At 39.8% G+C, this 24,049-nt stretch overlaps 1 protein-coding gene and 1 pseudogene across 1 annotated transcript in view; both read left to right on the top strand.

The window, feature by feature from the left end:
• Positions 1–18,972, top strand: part of LOC134728517 (basic proline-rich protein-like) — a 132,276-nt gene extending 113,304 nt beyond the window's left edge. The window contains exon 4 of the mRNA XM_063593835.1: positions 17,651–18,972. The gene's annotated coding sequence lies outside the window, so the exon portion shown is untranslated. The remainder of the gene's footprint in view (positions 1–17,650) is intronic.
• On the top strand, positions 1,896–4,170 carry LOC100967761 (far upstream element-binding protein 2-like; annotated as a pseudogene).
• Positions 18,973–24,049: the final 5,077 nt, after the last annotated feature.

The raw sequence follows: 24,049 nt of genomic DNA, 5'->3' as shown, positions 1-24,049 counted from the left end.
CAGCTCCAAAGTTGTTCCATTAAAGACTATAAATACTAATGACAGCAAAGCAAAGATGAAGATGAAAGCAGAAGCTCCCTAGATGAATTGGAGATTATGTTGAGTGGACTGAATGTTAGATTTTAAGATATTTCAGAGGTAAGTAGTCCATCCAGAAGATGAAAAGACACAGAAGAGTTGGTGCTTGAAGGGACTTGTAGGGAAAGATGCTGTTCCCCCTGGGGAAGGTGGACCCTGCCTCCAGGCATGGATATTGAGGAACATCCAATCATTTTCAATAAAATAACATGTCTAAATTATATCCAAGTCACAATGCTACACTCAAATTCTCCCTTTTCCACAAAGATATCTTCCCTGATTCTCTTTTCTGGAAAGAATTTATTTTTCCTTTGAACTCACATAATTCCATCTTTGCCTGGATCATACAATAGTATTTTGTTTATTTGTATGTATATCTTATTTCCCCTGAGCCACATACCCATGAGTCTGTTTCATCCGTAAATTTTCTAAAGCCTCTAAGATAGTTTCTTGCATGTGTAAGATGATCAATTTAAAAGATGTTGAAAAGACTAACAAAATAAAACTTCAAACATTTTTTAACATTCAGATGGGAATTGGGTTTGATGCTTCTCTTCTGCCAAAATATTTTTAGTGTTTTTATTAGCTTTTATTAGTATTTAAAAATACTAAAAGTATTTTTAGTGTTTTTATGTTCCTTGAATATTTGAGACCCTTTTGAACAGAATATAAAGTTATATTGATTTTTAAATAATACTATTGCATTTCTCAAGTGAATTTTAAACTAATTATATATTAGAGAGATTTCCTAACTGCAAGGTGACAGCATTGCAAATATTTCTTTCATATAAACCTATAAAACAAAAACATAGGTTTTTTTTCTGTTGGAATGTACCTACCAGTAATCACAGCTATATGATTACTTCATATTGACTGACTGGCCTAAACATTGGAAGATAGTACTGGCATTTAAAAATTATTAAAGCAATGTAAACAAATATGCTGTAAACTCTGATTTTGATTGGTGTTTAATTTATTGAGAAAAAAATGAAGGTGAGATTTTGACACATTTCAGTTTATTCCACATTAAAAAGAAAAGTAAAACCAAGCTTCCGACTTTCATAAAAATTAATTTTCTTCTAAGGAGGAAACCTATTTATTTGTGCTGTTACTGATGAATTTATATTTAACTATTAAATTATTGTTGTATTATAATTCTGAGCATGTTTCTACTGAATTTAAGAAAGGCCATTTGAGTTTAGTAAAACACCTGCAAACTCAGATGAGTGTGAAATGCTGGCTGCATCTGAGCACATTTAAAATAATGTGTTTATTACTCAATTAAAATCCCAAGTAATATGCTACTTATAAATTAGAACTTATAAAATAAAGCCTAGGTTATGATGCAAAATCAAACTGCTGAATTTAGTGAGTAGAAATGTGAACTTTCCAACATGGTATAAAAATCAAATATAGTTGGGGCCGTAGGCAGGTGCCTGACCCTCCTTCAGTGCCTCAAGTGGGCTCCTGGAGGTGACCCTCTGCAGGGGGTAGGGGCACACAGGGGGTCACCAGGAGCAGCCCATGGGTGTTCAGGTGCCCAGGAGCTCCAGGTCACACTTTTGGGACAGCCCCCCACTCCTCACCCGGCCTTAGGCCATGCCTGGAGGCAGGGTCCACCTTCCCGGGCCGAGGGTCTTTACTCTCCTCTCCATATCAGGGCAAAGGGCAGTGTTTGCCCCCAACCCAATCCCATTTCCGTTCCCTCCCTTGGAGGAAGGGGCATTGTGGGGATGGGACGGACAGTCCTTCCTCTTGAGTCAGGAAAGTGTATAGGGGAACTATCTAGGGCTGAGCACTTGGGCAAAATGGGGAAAATGAGTATAGGAACTGGTTTTTGGAAGCTTCGGTGGCTTGAAAGGTGGTCTGTCTCTTTGAGGAAAAGAGGAGAGGGTCTCCCACCACCGTGTATTGAGGCATGATGACAAGGTGTCACGTGCTGCTAGGACTGACCTCTTCAGCTCCATTTACAGCCTCCCCATGGCCTGGAGGGGTGGAGGTCTGTAGAATGGGAGGACTTTGCCTCCTTTCAGGAAACAGACCGGCTCCTGGGCTGTCTCAATGCTTCTGGGGCTGTAGACTGGCTCCTCCCAAGATCGCAGCCAAAATTGTAGGTGATGCTGCAACGACAGTGAATAACAGCACTCCTGATTTTGGTCTAGGGGGCCATAAGAGACAGTTGGAAGATGGAGATCAACCGGAGAGCAAGAAGCTGGCTTCCCAGGGAGACTCAATCAGTTCTCAACTTGGACCCATCCATCATCCCCCAGGACTTCAATGACAGAAGAGTACAGGGTCCCAGACGGTGTGGTGGGCCTGATCTTTGGCAGAGGGGGCGAACAAATTGACAAAATCTAACAGGATTCAGCCTGCAAAGTACAGATTACTCCAGGCAGCAGTGGCCTACCCAAGCACAGTGTGTCCTTGACAAGAGCCCCAGAATCTCTCCAGAAAGCGAAGATGATGCTGGATGACATTGTGTCTCGGGGTCATGGGGGGCCCCCAGGACAGTTCCACGACACCGCCAACGGGGGCCAGAATGGCACTGTACAGGACATGATCCCTGCGGGCAAGGCCGGCCTGGTCATCGCCAAGGGCGGGGAGACCATGAAACAGCTGCAGGAATACGCTGGAGTGAAGATGATCTTAATTCAAGATGGTTCTCAGAACACGAAGGTGGACAACCCTCTCCGGATCCCTGGGGATCCTTACAAAGTGCAGCAAGCCTGCCAGATGGTGATGGACATCCTCCGGGAACGTGACCAAGGCGGCTTTGGGGACTGGAATGATTACGGATCTCGGACTGGCGGGGGCATCGATGTGCCGGTGCCCAGGCATTCTGTCGCCGTGGTCATTGGCCGGAGAGGAGAGATGATCAAGAAGATCCAGAATGACGCTGGGGTGCCGATACAGTTCAAGCAAGATGATGGGACAGGGCCCGAGAAGATTGCTCATATAATGGGGTCCCCAGACAGGTGCGAGCACGCAGCCCGGATCATCAACGACCTCCTCCAGAGCCTCAGGAGTGGTCCCCCAGGCCCTCCAAGGGGTCCAGGCATGCCCCCGGGGAGGCCGAGGAAGAGGCCAAGGCAACCGGGGGCCCCCTGGCGGGGAGATGACCTTCTCCATCCCCACTCACAAGCGCCGGCTGGTCATCGGCCGAGGTGGCCAGAACGTGAAAGTCATAAACCAGCAGACTGGAGCATTCGTAGAGATCTCCCGGCAGTTACCATCCAGTGGGGATCCCAATTTCAAGTTGTTCATCATCCAGGGTTCGCCCCAGCAGTTCCAACACGCCGAGCAGCTTATCGAGGGGGCCCTTCAACCAGGGGCCACCTGGGCTCCCCCGCGTGCCTGGGGGCTCCCTCCTTACCAGGGCTGGGGCAATACCTACCCACAGTGGCAACCGCCTGCTACTCACGATCCAAGCAAAGCAGCTGCGGCTACCGCGGGCGCCAACGCCACATGGGCCGCCTACTACTCACGTTACTACCAGCAGTCCCCGCCCCGTCGTCGGCCCCGCGCAGGTCCCCGGGGCTCCACCCGCTCAAGGTGAGCCCTCTCAGTCCCCGCCCACCGGCCAGTCGGACGACACTAAGGCCTGGGAAGAGTATTACAAAAAGATCGGCCCAGCAGCCCCAGCAGCCGGAAGCGCCCGGCAGCAGGACTACACGAAGGCCTGGGAAGAGCACTTCAAGAAGCAGGCGCCAAGTGGCCACCGGAGGGAGTCCAGGAACTCCCCCAGGCTGCCAGACAGACTACAATGCAGTCTGGGGAGAATATTACAGACAGCAAGCCGCTTACTACGGACAGATCCCAGGTCCCGGCAGCCATGCATCAGGGACAGCAGCAGGCTCAATGAATCGAATGAATGTGAACTTCTTCATCTGTGAAAAATCTTTTTTTTTTTTTCATTTTTTTCTGTTTGGGGGCTTCGGTTTTGTTTGGCGAGAGAGCGATGGCTGCCGTGAGGAGTATAGGGGAGCCCTTGCGGCAAGCATGGGGGCTCAGGGACTTGGGAGCGTGCCGGGCCCTCACTCTCTCGCCCGTTCTGAGTCTCACATGCTTTTTCTTATATATATATATATATATATATATATATATATATATATATATATGTTTTTTTTTTTTTTTTTTTTAATTATACTTTAAGTTCTAGGGTACACCTGCACAACGTGCAGGCTTGTTACGTATGTATACATGTGCCATGTTGGTGTGCTGCACCCATTAACTCGTCATTTACATTAGGTATATCTCCTAATGCTATCCCTCCTCCCTCCCCCCACCCCACAACAGGCCCCGGTGTGTGATGTTCCCTTTCCTGTGTCCAAGTGTTCTCATTGTTCATTTCCCACCTATGAGTGAGAACATGCGGTGTTTGCTTTTTTGCTCTTGCGATAGTTTGCCGAGAATGATGGTTTCCAGCTTCATCCATGTCCCTACAAAGGACATGAACTCATAATTTTTTATGGCTGCATAATATTCCATGGTGTATAAGTGCCACATTTTCTTAATCCAGTCTATCGTTGTTGGACATTTGGGTTGGTTCCAAGTCTTTGCTATTGTGAGTAGTGCCATAATAAACATACCTGTGCATGTGTCTTTACAGCAGCATGATTTATATTCCTGTGGATATATAGCAAGTAATGGGATGGCTGAGTCAAACGCTATTTCTAGTTCTAGATCCCTGAGGAATCGCCACACTGTCTTCCACAATGGTTGAACTAGTTTACAGTCCCACCAACAGTGTAAAAGTGTTCCTATTTCTCCACATCCTCTCCAGCACCTGTTGTTTCCTGACTTTTTAATGATTGCCATTCCAACTGGTGTGAGATGATATCTCATTGTGGTTTTGATTTGCATTTCTCTGATGGCCATTGATGGTGACCATTTTTTCATGTGTCTGTTGGCTGCATAAATGTCTTCTTTTGAGAAGTGTCTGTTCATATCCTTTGCCCACTTGTTGATGGGGTTGTTTTTTTCTTGTAAATTTGTTTGAGTTCTTTGTGGATTCTGGATATTAGCCCTTTGCCAGACGAGTAGATTGCAAAAATTTTCTACCATTCTGTAGGTTGCCTGTTCACTCTGATGGTAGTTTCTTTTGCTGTGCAGAAGCTCTTTGGTTTAATTAGATCCCATTTGTCACTTTTGGCTTTTGTTGCCATTGCTTTTGGTGTTTTAGACATGAAGTCCTTGCCCATGCCTATGTCCTGAATGGTATTGCCTAGGTTTTCTTCTAGGATTTTTATGGTTTTAGGTCTAACATTTAAGTCTTTAATCCATCTTGAATTAATTTTTGTATAAGGTGTAAGGAAGGGATCCAGTTTCAGCTTTCTACATATGGCTAGCCAGTTTTCCCAGCACCATTTGTTAAATAGGGAATCCTTTCCCTATTTCTTGTTTTTGTCAGGTTTGTCAAAGATCAGATGGTTGTAGATGTGTGGTATTACTTCTGAGGGCTCTGTTCTGTTCCATTGGTCTCTATCTCTGTTTTGGTACCAGTACCATGCTGTTTTGATGACTGTAGCCTTGTAGTATAGTTTGAAGTCAGGTAGCGTGATGCCTCCAGCTTTGTTCTTTTGGCTTAGGATTGACTTGGCAATGTGGGCTCTTTTTTGGTTCCATATGAACTTTAAAGTAGTTTTTTCCAATTCTGTGAAGAAAGTCATTGGTAGCTTGATGGAGATGGCATTGAATCTATAAATTACCTTGGGCAGTAAGGCCATTTTCACAATATTGATTCTTCCTATCCATGAGCATGGAATGTTCTTCCATTTGTTTGTGTCCTCTTTTATTTCATTGAGCAGTGGTTTGTAGTTCTCCTTGAAGAGGTCCTTCACATCCTTTGTAAGTTGGATTCCTAGGTATTTTATTCTCTTTGAAGCAATTGTGAATGGGAGTTCATTCATGATTTGGCTCTCTGTTTGTCTGTTATTGGTGTATAAGAATGCTTGTGATTTTTGCACATTGATTTTGTATCCTGAGACTTTGCTGAAGTCGCTTGTCAGCTTAAGGAGATTTTGGGCTGAGACGATGGGGTTTTCTAAATATACAATCATGTCATCTGCAAACAGGGACAATTTGACTTCCTCTTTTCCTAATTGAATACCCTTTATTTCTTTCTCCTGACTGATTGCCCTGACCAGAACTTCCAACACCATGTTGAATAGGAGTGGTGAGAGAGGGCATCCCTGTCTTGTGCCAGTTTTCACAGGGAATGCTTCCAGTTTTTGCCCATTCAGTGTGATATTGGCTGTGGGTTTGTCATAAATAGGTCTTTGTGCCTGTAGTCCCAGCTACTCGGGAGGCTGAGGCTGGAGGATCGCTTGAGTCCAGGAGTTCTGGGCTGTAGTGTGCTATGCGTATCGGGTGTCCGCACTAAGTTTGGCATCAATATGGTGACCTCCTGGGAGCGGGGACCACCAGGTTGCCTAAGGAGGGGTGAACTGGCCCAGGTCGGAAACGGAGCAGGTCGAAACTCCCATGCTGATCACATGCTTTTTCTTTCAAAATTGGGATCCTTCAGGTTGAGCCAGCCAGAGAAGATAGCGAGGTGTAAATCTCTCCAAAAAAGAAACCTTACAAATTAAAAAAAAAAAAAAAAACAAATAGCAAAGCAGAAGTTATTAAGTTATATATCTATATATAAAAAATATTTTTAAAAGGTAAATCATTTGTCTCATGACCTAGAATGAAACTAGCACAATAATTACAAATAATTTTGTTTGTCTATATACAAAATTTTAGATTGGTGCCATTTTATGAACAATACTGCACTTTTATAGTTATTTTGTGCAATTTTATAGTAATAGATATTTCTAGGTTCTCTGGTGTTCTTGTACGTGTTGATTTCTTGTTCTACAAACTACGTATTTGTAAAAGTGGGGTAGAGATTTTAATTTGTATGTATATATTAAAGTCTCTATTCTCCACCCCTCGGCATTCCTGAACCTGCCTCTCTGAGGATAAAGCAATTCATTTTCTCCCATCCTTAGCCCTCTTCTTGCTTTTAAAATAAACTTCTAAAAAGCAAAAAAAAAAAAAAAAAAAAAAAAAATCAAACACAGTTAACATTTATTTTATTTTCTACTTTGACAACTCAAGTTTTCATTTCCAAGCATGGCAATCATGTTATTGTGCTGAGGTTGCCGTAAGAAAATACCACAGACTGGATGGCTTAAACAGCAATTTATTTTCTCACAGTTCTGAAGACCGAGAAGTTCAAAATCATGGTGCTGGCCAATTCAGTTTCTGGTAAGGGCTGTCTTCCTGGCTTGCTGAGGCTGCCTTCTCACTGTATCCCCACATGGTAGAAAGAGAGAGCTCTGGTGTCTCTTCCTTTTCTTGCAAGGGCACCAGTTCTACTGAATTATGGCCCCATGCTTGCGGCCTCATTTAACTTTTATCACTACCTTATAGGCCCTAGCTCCAAATACTATACTATCACACTGGGAGCTGGGCTTCAACATATAAATTTGGGGAGGATACAAACATTTAGTCCATAACAACAATTATTTTAATTTATTAAATTAGGTAGCTCTTCTACTAATTTGACTAGCTATTGGCCTGTTTAAATTGTTCTCAAATAGATTATATAACTTTTAAGAACATACCAATGCCTAGGGCCCACTTTGAGAAATTTCGATTTAACTGATTTGAGATCAAGCCTGGACATTAGCATTTTTGTTCTTGCTGCTGTTGTCTTTGTTATTGATGAGCTGCTCATTTGGAAAAAAAAGTGACTTTATGTACTTTATTCAGTCATCTATATCCAAAATGTATCTGAGTTACCCAATGCATATATTTTAATTGAGGTAAAATTTATACACAATGAAATCTAAATATTAATATAATTAAATGAATTTTGATAAATATATAGACCCATATGAATATTATCCAAACAAGATACAGAATATTTCTATCACCACAGAAATCTCTATAATTTCCTCCTCCAAGAAACCCCCTTCCTTCTGAGCAATCATAGTTCTGATTTTTCTCACCATAAATTAATTTTTACCTATTCTTGAAATCATATAAGTGGCACCAGGCAGTATGTACTCTTTTGTGTCTAGTTTCATTTTGATAATTTAGATTCATCTATATTGTTGCATTCTTATTTGTTCTCTTTAATTGCTATCTAGTACTTTATTGTATGAATATATCATTATTTGTATATCCATTATCTGCATTGTTTCCAGTTTGCAGCCATTATGAATAAGTTAGTATAAACTTTTTTGCGCATGTTGTTTTATGGGCACACTTACTTGTTTTTCTTGGGTAAATACCATGGAGTGGAACTGCTAGACTATAGGGCAGATGAAGGCTTAAAAGAAACTGCCAAATACTTTTCCAAAACATTTGTGTCATTTTACACTTTCAGCAGTAATGTATGAAAGATGCAGTTGCTCCACGTTGTTTTGTTCACTGTCATGGTGGCTCTTTAATTTTCACCATTTTAGCTGGTATGAAATGGTATCACTGTGGCTTTCATTTGGATTTATCTTTTCATGTGCTTATTGGTCATGCATGCATCCTCTATTTTATAATATTCAAGTCTTTTGCCTATTCTTTTAAAATTAGGGTTTTTATCTTTTTATTATTCATTCAAAACAGTTTTATATGCTCTGGATAAAAATCCTTTGCATTTCAAACATTTTTCCCCAGTCTGGCCTTTACTTTTCATTTTCTTAATGTATCAGCTTTTAGAAAAACTTGCCAGATGCAGTCAGAGAACTATTACTTTCTGCCACATTTCAGGCCCATATTTCTCTTCTTTTCTCCAGTCCTTCTAGATAAGAATTAACATTGTTTGACAAATTTGTTTCATACATGCTCACTCGTTTAATAAGTTGACAATTGTGTTGAATTTGGGTCACTTTCTATTTGACCCTTTTGTCTCAATTTTGGTACAAGCTAGAGCTTAAACTTGAGTAAAGCATGGCATATTCTGGATGGTATACTAGATTACAGTCCAGTTGGACGTTAAATGAATCCAAATGTTATCACTTCTTATTTTAATAAATTGCTTTCAATAAAAAATTCCCCAAAATCTAGAGTCAATCTTTTCCCTCAAATGATCTCACATTTAACAACTACGCAGTGGATCACACAATAAACACCATTTGGATTCTACTGTAAATTGTCTTCTAGGTATATTATTACACAATCATAATGTCTTCTAGGTATATTATTATACTTTATAACAAATAAATTTGTTTTAAAATACTTCATTTGGCTATTTTTGACAGAAAAATTTCATCAGAAATTTTTTTCTGACTTTATGATAACTGAAAATTGCAGAATACATAATTTTTTTTACATGTTAGCATGATAGCATGTTAAATTAAATGAGGCCATCGGTTTCAAATAATGAAATCACATTAAATTTAATGGAAGCCAACAGTTGTGTCCATACTTATGACAGAATGATTGTGGAAACGTTATTAATTTCATTCAAATATTCAGGACATCCTCATTCTTCCTTCTCCTTCAAACTCCTGAGGCTACTAGCTACCAAGTTATGCCAATGATCCCTTCAGGATTTCCCTCTAATTTTGTCCCCAGTGTCCTATTCCCTCTGCCATTTATTTCATTGCTCCCGATCATTTCTCACCGTGGCTCTTGCAAAAACCATCTAACTTGTCATCCACACACCAGGCAGTCCCCTTTACTGTCTGAAACACTGCCAGAATGATCTTCCTAAAAAAAAAAAAAACCAAACCAAAAAAAAACCCTGCTCAAGTTGCCCCCTTAGTAGGTTCCAAAGGCTCCCTCATATCACTAAGACTCCAAAATTCCTCAGCATGGCAACCAAGCCCTGTTATAGATTAGCCCTCTAAATTTCTTGGCACCACATTCATCTCCTGCATATCATACCACATACCTTTCACTCCAGGCACACCAAGCTCTCACTTTTCCTTCCTTACTTTTACACAAGTTTGTACCGCTTTCCGACATCCACTTGCCTTCATTACACCTGCAGTAAGCTTAGCTCCTTCCAAATGCAGAACAAAGACCACCTCCTTGCTTAAGAATTCTCCACTTCTTGCTCCTCAGGTGTCATAACAAGAAGATTATGTGTAAAAGCACAATGCAGACTGATTTCTACAAAAAAAAGTGAGACATTAAAGATTTAAAAAATTGATAGGATTACAAGGTAATAGTTAAGAGTTTGGAATCATAGCTGAGTTTTAGATCCAATTTCTTAGACATAGCTGTGTTATTTCAGGAAAGTTACTCATGTTTATTGCCTCAGTTTCCTCATTTGTGAAGTAAAAGTATTTCCACCATAAAAGATACGTGTGAGGATTTTTTAAAATCCCATATACAGAAGAGTTTAGCACAGTACCTAGAATATAATAAATATTCTACAAATGATAGCCATTGTCATTCTTATTGCTATTGATGGATTAAATGGTTGCATGTGGAATGAAAGAAAAGTATCTAAAGGTTAGGTATTGTAGAGAGAGAAAATAACTTTTCTGATTAGCTTTGGGAAAAATAGAAGGGGATGGGTATTAATTCATGAGAATGTGGATTACAAATTAAAATCTCTATCCCATTTTTGCAAATACGTAGTTTGTAGAACAAGAAATCAACATGTATAAGAAAACCAGAGAACCTAGAAATATCTATTACTTTAAAATTGCACAAAATAACCATAAAAGTGCAGTATTGTTCGTAAAACAGCACCAATCTAAAATTCTGTATGTAGACAAACAAAATTATTTGTAATTATTGTACTAGTTTCATTCTAGGTCATGAGACAAATGATTTACCTTTTTAAAAACTATTATGTTTAGAGTGCTACTAACAACCAATGTTGTATCCAAAGAGTCTTCAGTGTTCTGGGGTGAAGAGGATAAATCAGAAATTACCCACTGCAATATTTAAATTGCTTGGTCTTGTGGCTTGTATTAAAAAATAATGCAAATTTTTTTCATCAATACATTGGTATGTGTTTGAATATAAAAATATTTTTATTTAACGTGTAATAAACATTGCTAATCTAGGAAGATGGGCTATGTTCCTCACTTATCCCGGGAACGCTGTTAAAAATCTTTGATTTGGGATAAATCAACATTTTTAGCTCCAGATAAAAACAACGATAAAAAAGTTTATTAAAATTGTCCACTTCTTTCAATGATCTTAAGTTCATACTCATAAAAATATTATAAGGTCATCACACAAGATAACTGTTAAATTTGATTTTTTTAATCAGTCAAAATTGCTTTCATGTATTAGATATAAAAATATTCAATAGAAAACATAACTTAGTGGTTAGCTTATAGTTTTCAATTTTGAGTCAGTTTTGGTCTAAGAAATAATAGTAATAACAATAATGAATATTTCCTTATAAGCATAAATGTAATTTTAAAAAATTTCCTGTGAATAATACTTGATTAATTTCATTTCCCTGCATATGCAAGTTCCACGGAGCCATGAATATGTCTATATTACTCTAGATAGAAATGAGTCTAATGGCTTTGTCTAAAACAATAGACTAACAATAAACAATTATATGTAATATAGATAAATTAGTCTTTGCTTTACAGAGGAATCTGCTATAGCATTTCCAATATGTTCTCCTACTAATGATTCTTAACCTTTTTGAAATTATAAATCCCTCTGTGATCTAATTAAAAGCTCTGGAATTTTCTTTCCAGAAAATAACACTTATATTTGCACATAAACCACATTTTGAGTATAGTCTTATGAACTCCTGGAGTATGAAGTTTGCTCCATGAATCCCAAGTCAAGAAGCACTTCCCTAGTGTATTTAGAATTCAGTTTAACTGTCTTTGAAATCCAATTTCCAAATCACTTTTTAGGGGCACAAACAGTATAAAATGGCCAGCTCCATTAGAGAAATGCAAATCAAAACCACAATGAGATACCATCTCACACCAGGTAGAATGGCAATCATTAAAAAATGTCAGGAGACAACAGGTGCTGGAGAGGATGTGGAGAAATAGGAACACTTTTACACTGTTGGTGGGACTGTAAACTAGTTCAACCATTGTGGAAGTCAGTGTGGCGATTCCTCAGGGATCTAGAACTAGAAATACCATTTGACCCAGCCATCCCATTACTGGGTATATACCCAAAGGACTATAAATCATGCTGCTGTAAAGACACATGCACACGTATGTTTATTGAGGCATTATTCACAATAGCAAAGACTTGGAACCAACCCAAATGTCCAACAATGATAGACTGGATTAAGAAAATGTGGCACATATACACCATGGAATACTATGCAGCCATAAAAAATGATGAATTCGTGTCCTTTGTAGGGACATGGATGAAATTGGAAATCATCATTCTCAGTAAACTATCGCAAGAACAAAAAACCAAACACCGCATGTTCTCACTCATAGGTGGGAATTGAACAATGAGAACACATGGACACAGGAAGGGGAACATCACACTCTGGGGACTGTTGTGGGATGGGGGGAGGGGGGAAGGATAGCATTGGGAGATATACCTAATGCTAGATGACGAGCTAGTGGGTGCAGCGCACCAGCATGGCACATGTATACATATGTAACAAACCTGTACATTGTGCACATGTACCCTAAAACTTAAAGTATAATAATAAAAAAAAGAATTCATTAAATAAAAAAAAGAGAAAAAATAAAATGTAAAAAAATAAAATAAAATAAAATGGCCGGCTATCTCTAATAAAAATACAGATTCTTTTGGAAGTTAAGAGACCTCTTGGTGCCTAACACAAGCTTTATAATAGGCTTCGTAGATGCTGGAGACTCAGTGAAGCCTGTGTATCCGGTTGGCTTCAGCAGGACTGCCTGCTGCTGGGGCTTGCCTTGGAAAGTCATCCTCAGCTCACCCCAACTTCTGCCCTTCCTTTACCTGGGATAACATTTCGCCTAAATAACAACCAAGTGAGAAATATCTTTTGTTTGCACTCTTTTCCTTTTCATTCACGCTGCGAAAATCTTTAGCAGGTATGATTTGATGAATGCTTCTCTCTATGATATTTTTGCTTTCTGAATCTGTAACTTAGTGATAGCCTTGTGTTACATGTCAAAAGCATTATTTACGCATTTATTTAACAAATACTTACTGAGCTCCTACTTTATCCCTAGCACAGGTCTATAATGGGGGGTTCCAGTGAGTAAAATCAGAGTCCCTACCCTCATGGGGCAGACAGTCTATTGAGAGAGATACACAGTAATCAAAAAGAATATCACAAATAATCACAAGAATCATAGTGCTACAGAGGAGAGGTACATGGAGCTATGAAAGGATATAATTGCCTTGTCGGACAAGTCAGGAGGTCAAAAAAGGAATTGAATATGCTGAAATTTGAAGAGTTAACCAGGTGGAATGGACAGGAGTGGAAAAGCATTCCTATACAAAAGCCTGTGTCCTCTTCTGTGTCCTGACTAGCTTTTGCCTTACTCTGTGCTCAGATATTTGCATCTTGCTAGAATAGCCTGTACAAAGGCCCTGTGCCTAGAGAGCAAACTAATTACGGGTACAGCTGTAGTTCATATAATTTTTGCTACTATATACTTTTTCAATCACAGACTTAGGACCTCAAGGTGCCCCTTAGACTGGAATTGCTCCTCTCCTTCTGTGTCTACATGTGGAGGAATATGTTTAGCTGGAAGGAGGAGCAGTGGATCTCAGCATGAAAAGAGCTGCCTACCAGAAGCTGTGTGCTTCTGGACAAATCACACAATCACTAACTTCTCAGGTCTTGTTTTCATTGGGAGAATCCATACAGGAACATTTTAGCAAATACCTTTTTGAGGTAGTTGTAAAGAGACTTACAAAGTATAGTGGATATAGGTGGTGGTGATAATGTCTGTGGTGGAGGTGGTATTTCTCTTTTAAATCAGCTTTTCTAAAACTGAGTCCTGCTCAATGTTTGGCATAAAATAATTAAATGGCAACCACAGGCTTCTGTTGTTGAGAGGGGCTAGACATGGAGAGGAGGTTTTTAACTTTAAGGCAAGGTATATGAGTCTGTACAAGAGAGCAGCCATGTGTTGGCTTTCAAATACAACACAAAGCCAGTGTGTGTGTTGAAGGAGAGGAGTCATCTTTAAAAGTCTCCTCCTTCACAGTATGCACAGGAGGGTACTGGTCTACAGAGAAAAGGCGGCCTCCAAAGACAACATAGTTTACAGCACAGAAAGTTCAGGTAAGAGCGCTAGGTAGGAATTTGCAAAACATTTCAAAAGGAAGCAAAATTTGTGGAGGTGTCAAGTAAGGAACAATGAAGATGTTATACTTTGTGCAAGTTTAATATTTTAGCCAAGATTTCAGCAAGAAAAATGTCTGAGCACGGACCAAATAAAGTAAGGAGAAAGCAAGTCAGGACACAAAGAGGATCCTTGCTGGACCAGCATAGCATCTTTTCCCCAGAGGCAAGGAGTGGCATCATCCTAGCTTCTTTTTTTTTTTTCTTCTTTTTTTTTTTTTTTTTTTTTTGAGACAGTCTCACTCTGTTGCCCAGGCTGGAGTGCAGTGGCACGATCTCCGCTCACTGCAACCTCTGCCTCCTGGGTTCAAGTGATTCTCCTGCCTCAGCCCCCCAAGTAGCTGGAATTTGGGGGCATACCACCACACCCAATTAATTTTTGTATTTTTCGTAGAGATGGGGTTTCACCACGTTGGCCAGGCTAGTCTCGAACTCCTGACCTCAGCTGATCTACCCACCCTGGCATCCCAAAGTGCTGAGATTACAGATGTGAGCCACCGCATCTGGCCCTAGCATCATCTTTAGAGGCGAGGAGTGGAGTGTCACCTCAGCACCCAGCTTATGCTCTTCTTAGTGTGCAGAACGCATACAAAGAGTAAACATTACCCTGACCTCATCTGAGAATAGATAGAGGTTCAGATATTCTCAGCAAGTCCTTTTTTGCCTTTATGAATTCTCATGTAAAAGAAATTTTTACAAAGAGATACTTCCACTTGGTAAATCCTTCCTGATTCTTATCCAAGACTTTGGTGTGGAGATTAAACATAATCAGCTAAGGAACCACCCTAACCAAATTATGCCTTGATTTCTATTTGGTCACCTATATCTTAACTTAAATTACTTCTTGTTAAATTTTAATGTTCCCAAACAAACTTCTGAAGCCAATTATCTATTTACAGCCAATGAGAGTGGGAACATTTTGATAGAGCCAGCTACTTCCAATATTTATTGATACATTGCTTTCTACCTGGGACCCAGTATTACTTACCTCATTCACAGATGTGGTTAACATGTACACAACCTACTGGTCTATGTTACACTGTTTCACGTTCCAGCTGAACAATACTCCCCTTTAAGAAGCATCAGAGAACCCAAATTACTGCATGATACCTGACTCAACTTGTTCCTCTATTGTAGCACAAGATTAAAGCATTTTTTCATCGACTTCTCCCCTAACCCCCAGTCCTTCTTAATCCTCTATCTGGCTGATTCATAACAGCTGTTAAATAACTAGACATTTAGGTAAAGGCAAACTGAAGCTATAAATCAATGTGTGTGATTTAATAACCAACTCTTTCTGGCACAGCTTGCTCATACTGTCTTGGTTTGCTTTTTTTTATGCTGACTTCAGCTGCAGCATCTGTATGAAGGGGTTTAGCACAATTGTAAATACTAATCTCCAGGCTGCCAATGTCATTACGGAAATAGATACAGGTAAATGAAACTCACAGTACATTTCTATAGACACTGTGGGTGATTTTGAAGACATATGTATCTTCCAAGCTGTTACAATCTTCCTGAATGTGAATATTTCTTAGGACTGTCTTCCTTGTAAACTACAGAAACCACCATCAGCTAGTTTAAGCAGAATAGGGGAATTAGAAGGATACAGAATGTCCTAAATGTCTTACAGAATCCAGCTGCAGGGATGCAGTGGGGCCTCAGGAAGGGGCTGACACCAGAGCCTAGAAAGCCATCGAGATTTTCTCACCATTTTACCTCTCTTCCTCTGAGTCCATCTGTTCATTCCTCTTGCTGTCTATCGACTGGTTTCTTCCACGTGGCAGGCATTGGCTGGTTGTTCAGCACATTCTTTTTTTTTCTTCTGGGGATGTACCTAGACCACATGGGCCATTAGATGTAACCACGTAGCTCAGTTCTGGCTTCCACTTCAAATTCTGACCTATAAGCTCCCATGAAATTCTGTACTTTCTATCTCTCCTAATCTACCGGCAGAACGATGAAAACTAAAGCCTTGGAGGAGGTTAGGAGCCACAGGATAAAAGGAGCTTGGTCCCTGAATAACTGCATGCCCCCTGCCCTATCATCAACACCTCCCTCCTCCACCATGGACTTGATGTTACTGAGAAGTAAAGTGCTATCTGTTAAGTTCTACCTATTCCGTTAAGCTATTAAGATTTGAAGATTTATCTTCTATTGCAGTTAGTATCACTCTAAATCTTCTTTCCTTGTGTGGAAAATACCGAGCCTGTGGCTTCAGAGCTTATGCTTTACAAATACAGCCTTCTACCAACAAGAAAAAAAAAGCCTTCTCTCAATTGGTCTCAATTCCAAATTTTCAAAAATCAGAGTCGGATTGAACCAATGGGTCAACTCCTACCCTTGATACACTCAACTTTGATAAGGGAGGTTAAGTCGTCATGCACAAAGTGGCCACTAGAGGGTACACTATGTGAACATGAGTTTTAAAACCAAGACTGAGCCTTGAGTTCTTGTTTTGGCTCTGCGGCTAACTTGTTGAGTAGTCTTAATGATTGCACTTAACCACTTTAGGCATCAGTCTCCTCATATCAAAATGAGAAATTTAGATGAAGTCCTTTCCAAAATGTTTTCCTACTTACTATTATATAATCCATAAGATTTCATACTATGCTCAGAAAACGACCCTTACACAACAAAATCAGAGTTTCCCAGAATTTTTTTTGCAGTTTAGCACAGCAATGCTCAAAGTATCACAGCACTTTTTGTGATTTCCCAAATAACTTGCTTAGTGTCCTAAGATCATAGGAATGAATAAGGTTACCATTCTAAAAGTTAATCGTATGTTCTTTGTGAAGTACACTAATGGCTTCTTCTGCTGAACTTTCTTAAGAATTTCATAATATCTGGGATTATATAATCCTAGATTATACTATACATAATTATATACTATGCATTGATTAAGAGCACAGATTCCAGAGCTGGATTGCCTGGGTAGATCTTAAGTCTACCTTTTACTAACTGTGGGATAATATTTACTTTAGAGAGTTATTGTGGGGATTTTTTAAAATTATACATATATGGCTCTAGCACCTAAGTGTTCAATAAATGTTTGCTTAAAAGAAGAATTTCATTTCTTCTATTGTAGTTGTTTAAGTATCTGTCTACACCAATAAACTTTGAGCCCCTAAAAGCCAGATACCCAGTTTTACTGAATTTCTTGTCATTCAGACTCTAGCCTAGAGTTTAAGCACATATCTACTTAATAAATAATTTTAAATGAGTAAATGAATAAATTAATGGTATTCTCATGGAGCATTGAGTTTGCCTTACAAAAATACAAAATAATCTGTATTTTTCTCATTTTAAGTTCCTTCAATTAGTTACTTTTTTTTACAGATATTTCTTCGTAGGCCGGAGGAGCATTCCTTTATGAACAGCCTTAAGGTATGGCCATTCTTCTACTGCAAGATTGATAGCATGAGGCTACAGATTAGCATTACTTGGGGAGCTGGGGAGCTCTTTAAATATTCTGATGCCTGGGTCCCACCCAGATCTAATAAGTTAGAATCTTAGTGGTGGGGGTAGGGCCTATGCCTCAGGATATTTTTAATGCTCCCCTGGGCAGCAGTCAGGCTTGAGAACCTCTATTCTGGCTTATCTGTTTATTTTGCTGTGATATATTAAGTGTATGTTTCTTTCATTATTGTAACTTAGATTTTTTTACCCTTTCACTTGCTCATCACAGCCCATTAGGCATTGTATTACTCAGAGTTCTCCAGAGAAGCAGAACCAACAGGATATGTGTGCTTGCATGTGTGTGGGGGGGGGATATCTATGTGTGTGTGTTCGTGAGTGTGTATGCATGTGTGTGTCTGAACCAACAGGATCTGTACCACATCCTGTTAGTACACATATCTTCATTTATATAAGAAGAAAGACTTACTTTAAGGAATTGGCTCACACAGTTGTGGAGGCTTGGTAAATCCAAAATCTGCAAGGGTAGACCAACAGGCTGGAGATCCAGGGAAGAGTTGCAGTTTGAGTGCAAAGGCAGGCTGCTGGCAGAGTTCCCTTTTATTCTGAGGAGTTCAGTCTTTTTCTACTGAGGCCCTAACCTGATTGAATGAGTTTCACCCACATAATGAACGGTAATTTGCTTTACTCAAATTCTACTAATTTAAATATAAATATCATCTAAAAAACCATTACAGAAAAATCTAGAATAATGTTTGATAAAATACCTGGGTGCTGTGTGACCTAGCCAACTTGACACATACACACACATCACAAGCACTTGGGACCTCAATTTTTGCCATTTCCTCTGCTTAAAAATGTTTTCCAGTAGCTCCATGTATGCTTCAACAGGGTTTGCTTTATGATAATCTCCTTCCTGTGGTGGGGATTATGACTGCTCTCCTAACAGAAGCAGGAGAGGCAAACCTGAAGTGGGAGGGTTAAAAGCCTGACTCAAAAGCGCACTGTCACAATAGCCTGGGGAAGGTTCTGCATGGCTGCCTTTGTCTGCAAGAGTGCTCTTGTTTCACACTCATCTCCCTGTGAATGTCTCTTAGAAGACTCAGCTACTCTGTCGAATGTACACATTCATCTGTTCTTATGGGAATTACATCCAGGAAATCTTGATTAAAACCAGATCAAAACTGCCAATGTAACCAAGAGATTCTCCTCTGAATGTAGACACAATAACTGTCAACACAAAATTGTACTTTTCAAAAATGATGATTCCAAAATTTGAATCTAATCAGAGTTCCAAATAAAAAGTTTACATAGTGTTTTCCTTGCTTGAATGAATGAAAATCTATTTTAGAATCCAAATACTTGTACAAACCTTACCTATGATTCCAAAATTGAAATTATTTTGGAAAAGTATAATTGTTAAGCAATAGTTTTTAATCTAGATTGAGCAGTCAGAATGTCAGAGGATCTGTAGCCCCAGAATTATTGGAAATGTGCTCAATTCACTTGGCCCCAAGCATTTAAAAATAGGCTTTGTATAAAAAGTCTGTAAAACAAATTTCGTGGCCAACATACTTTCATAACAAAAGCTCAAACTAGAATAGTGTTTAGACTGAATTGAGGTTTTAAAATAGTCAAAAATTTTTGGTTAATCTCTCTTGAATCTGTTAGATAATCTTTATAATTTTCAAATTGAGGGACTTTATCTCTGATTAAACTGAATGCTATATAGATTGACTAATTCTATGAAATTTTGACATCTTTGAATAATAACTTCTGGCTTATGTATTCATATGTTAAACCATGCATAATTTTTATAATTGAGCTAAATTACCAGTAACATATGACTAATAATCCCACTTATTAAAAGGATAATTGCTAGCTTCAAAATTAATACTACTATCCCAATCTAGGGACCAACTGCTGCTAATGTTACAGTGGCATAGAATGCCTCCTCTAAACTAAAAGGATCACACTTTCTGCTGACTGACTAAAAATTTACTTTAAAAATTGAGTCATAACCCTTTTTAACAAAATAAAACGTTTGTAGGGCATATCTTTAGCTCAAAGTAAACTAAAATTAGGCACAATTTCAAAACTGTCATCAGATTTTTTAGGGTGGGGAGCAAGTTGGTAGATTAGGAAACTACTGACTCCCCTTAAGAGTACTGGAAACTACCTGGCTGGAAATATAAAGCTACTCACATCAGGTTTTCTCATACTGCCTTAGAGTTGTAGAAGATTTACATGGTGGAGGAGTATAGCATAAGTTCTCAAGCAAGGTGTCAAGATCACTTGCAAGGTACATGACAAATCGTTAATATGACAAGAATGAAAAATATTAAGCTATAAGATTTGTAAAACTGTTTCCTCTCTCCCCCTCTGCCCCTACTTCTAAAGAGAAAGGCTTCTTGCTTTCTGAATCAGTACTTTGAATCCCTGCCCTTTTGTTTTACAGAATGTAGGTAAAGAGGAGACTTAAAAATTAATAGAAGGAAGACAAGCAAAATTGATGTACAGTTTAAAGAGCTGAGCCAGAAAGCAGAAGGGAGAGGGATAAAAATTTAATTAGAGTGGGCTTGTGAGAGTTGTTGAGGGAAATATGAAAAGAGAGATAGTTGGAGGCATCTGGGGATATTTTGGAAAAACTAAAATAGAGATGAGGAACAAGGATTTATTTTAATGATATTTCCTGTGCATTATGAATGCAGGGTCTTTTTAGCATTTCAAGATAAATGAACTAAAGAATAAATTGCTTCCCAATCATTTTGAATCCCAGACTGATGTTTCTCTGAATGTGATTCTTTGCAGAGAAAGAACCACTGAGAGGCTAAGCTTTATTTAGGTTAGATCACTAACAATAAAAATTTACATATTTTTAATAAATCGGAGTAATCTTACTTTTATTCGGTTGCACTCTGCTATGTTTCCATAAGTAGGAAGAAAAAGGTAAAATTAAAGCTCTCTTGCCAGAAATGACACAGCCCATAATGGCAGCTGGTATTCATGTATTGTTATTAATTGTGGCAGTTTCAATCTATTGGTTACAAAACAAACTATTAGAAGTAAGAGAAGCAAAGGGGGGAGGGGGGAGGGATAGCATTGGGAGATATACCTAATGCTAGATGATGAGTTAGTGGGTGCAGCGCACCAGCATGGCACATGTATACATATGTAACTAACCTGCACATTGTGCACATGTACCCTAAAACTTAAAGTATAATAATAAAAAAAAATGTAATCTGCTTTGTTAGTCTGTTCTATCATTGATATATAGAAATACTTGAGCCACACACAGTGGCTCATGCCTATAATCCCAGCACTTTGGGAGGCCAAAGTGGGTGGATCGTTTGAGGCCAGGAGTTCAAGCCTAGCCTGGGCAACATGGCAAAACCCTGTCTCTGCTAAAAATACAAAAATTAGCCGGGTGTGGTGGTGCATGCCTGTAATCCCAGCTACTAGGGAAGCTGAGGCATGAGAATCGCTTGAACCCAGGAAGTAGAGGTTGCAGTGAGCCAAGATCAGGCCATTTTACTCCAGCCTGGGTAACAGAATGAGACTCCATCTCCAAAAAACTAACTAAAAACCTTGAGACTGGATAATTTATAAAGAAAGGCAGTTTAATTGGTTCACAGTTCTGCAGGTTCCACAGGAAGCATGATGGCATCTGCTTGCTTCTGGGGAGGCCTCAGGAAACCTACAATCATGAAGAAAGGCAAAGGTGGAGTAGGCACTTCACATGGCCAAAACATGAGCAAGAAAGTGAGGGGGAAGTACCACATATTTTTAAACAATCTGGTCTCATGAAAATTCACTCATGTGAGACCTGGTTGTTTTAATGTGAGGACAGTATCAAAGGGATGGTGCTAAACCATTCACCAGAACTCCACCCCCTTGATTCAATCATCTCCTACCAGGCTTCATCTCCAACATTGGGGATTGTATTTCAATAGAGATTTTGGTGGGGACATGCATCCAAACTATATCATTCTGCCCTTGACACCTCCCAAATCTCATGTCCTTCTCACATTTCAAAATACAATCATGCCTCCCCAATAATCCCCCAAAGTCTTAACTCATTCCAGCATTTACTCAAAAGTCTAAAGTCTGATCTGAGACAAGGCAATTCCTTTCCACCTGTGAGCCTGTAAAATATAAAACAATTTAATTACTTCCAAGATACAGTGGGGGTACAAGCATTGGGTAAACACTCCAATTCCAAAAGGAAGACATTGGCCAAAAGAAAGGGCCTATAGGCCCTAGCAAGTCTGAAACCCAGAAGGGAAGTCATTAAATCTTAAACTCCAAAATAATCTCCTTTTACTTCATGTTCCACATCCAGGGCACACTTCTGCAAGGGGTGGGCTCCCAAAGCATTGGGCAGCTCTGCCTCTGTAGCATTACATGATTCAGTCCCCACAGCTGCTCTCATGGGCTGGTGTTAAGTGCCTGGAACTTTTCCAGGCACAGAGTGCAAGCTGTTGGTGGATCTACTATTCTGGGATTTGGAGGACGGTGGCCCTCTTCTCACAGCTCTGCTAGGCTGTGCCCTAGTGCGGACTCTGGGAAGGGGCTCTAACCTCACCTTTCCCCACTGCACTGCCTTAACAGAGTTTCTCCATACGGGTTCCATCCCTGCAGCAGGCTTCTGCCTAGACACCGTGGCTTTTCCATACATTTTCTGAAATCTAGGTGGAGGCTCCCAAGCCTCAACTCTTGCATTCTGCACAGTTGTAGGCTTAACACCACGTGGAAGCTGCCAAGAATTATAGCTTGCACTTTCTGAAACAGCAGCTTGAGCTGTATCTGAGCCCCTTTGAACCATGACTGGAACAGGAACAGCAGAAATGCAGGGAGCAGTGTCCCAACACTGTGCAGGGCAGTGGGGCCCTGGGATTGGCCCATGAAGCCATTCTTCCCTCTTAAGCCTCTGGGCCTGTGATGCGACGAGCTGTTTCTTAGATCTCTGAAATGCCTTTGAGATATTTTTCTCATTATCTTATCTATCAGCACTTGCTTTATTTTCAGTTATGCAAATCTCTCTAGCAAGAGGTTCCTCCACAGCCTGCTTGAATTCCTCTCCCAAAAGAAAATGTTTTTTTCTCTGTAACATGGTTAGGCTGAAAATTTTTCAAACTTTTATGCTGTTTCCCTTTAAAATGTAAGTTTCAACTTGAAGTCATTTCTTTTCTCCTGCACATAGGAATAGATTGTTAGAAACAGCCGTGTCACTTCTTGAACGCTTTATCGCTTAGAAATTTCTCCTGCCAGATACCCTAGGTCATCACTCTCAAATTAAAACTTCCACGTATCCCTAGGGCATGGACACAAGCCAGACAAGCTCTTTCCTAAGGCATAGCATGCATGACCTTTGCACCAGTTCCCAGTAAGTTTCTCATTTCCATCTGAGACCTGGTCAGCCTGGCCTTCGGTGTCCATATCATTATCAGCATTTTGATCACAACCATTTAACCAGTCTCTAAGAAGTTGCAAACTTTCTCTCATCTTCCTGTCTTCTTCTGAGCCCTCCAAACTATTCCAGCCTCTACCCATTACCCAGTTCCAAAGTCACTTCCACACTTTCTGGTATCTTTATAGCAATGTTCTACTCCTTAGTACCAATTTTCTGTATTAGGCCATTTTTTTCTTGCTATAAAGAAATATCTGAGATTAGTAATTTATAAGAAAAGAGGTTTAATTGGTTTATGGTTCTGCAGGCTATACAGGAAGCATGGTAGCATATGCTTCTTGGGAGGCCACAGGAAGCTTTTACTCATGGCAGAAAGCAAAGTGGGAGCAAGCACTTCACATGGCAAAAGCAGGAGCAAGAGAGCAAGGAGAGAGTACTGCCCTCACAATAGTTAGTGAGTTCTCACAAGATCTGTTCATTTAAAAGTGTAAGGCACTGCCCCCCTTGCTCTCTTGCTTCTGCTTTGGCCCTGTGAAGTGCCTGTTCCCTCTTTGTCTTCTGCCATGGGTAAAAGTTCCCTGGGGCCTCCCCAGAAGCAGATGCAGTCAATGCCTCCTGTACAGCCTACAGAACCATAAGCCAATTAACCTCTTTTCATATAAATTACCCAGTCTTAGGTATTTCTTTACACCAATGCAAGAATGGCCCAGTACACCCCACCAAGTTTGAATCAGGAAGAAATAGAAATCCTGAACAGACCAATAATGGGTGGTGACATTGAATCAGTAATAAAAAATATTCCAACAACAAACAAAAAAGCCATGGACCAGATGGATTCACAGCCAATTTCTACCAGACTTTCAAGAAAGAACTGACACCAGTCCTACTGAAACTATTCCAAAAGGTTTAGA

The sequence above is a fragment of the Pan paniscus genome, chromosome 11 (assembly GCF_029289425.2).
Source record: "Pan paniscus chromosome 11, NHGRI_mPanPan1-v2.0_pri, whole genome shotgun sequence".
In the NCBI taxonomy this organism is placed as follows: domain Eukaryota; kingdom Metazoa; phylum Chordata; class Mammalia; order Primates; family Hominidae; genus Pan; species Pan paniscus.
Note: the sequence above shows the minus strand (reverse complement) of the source record. Positions and strands in the feature narration are given on the sequence as shown.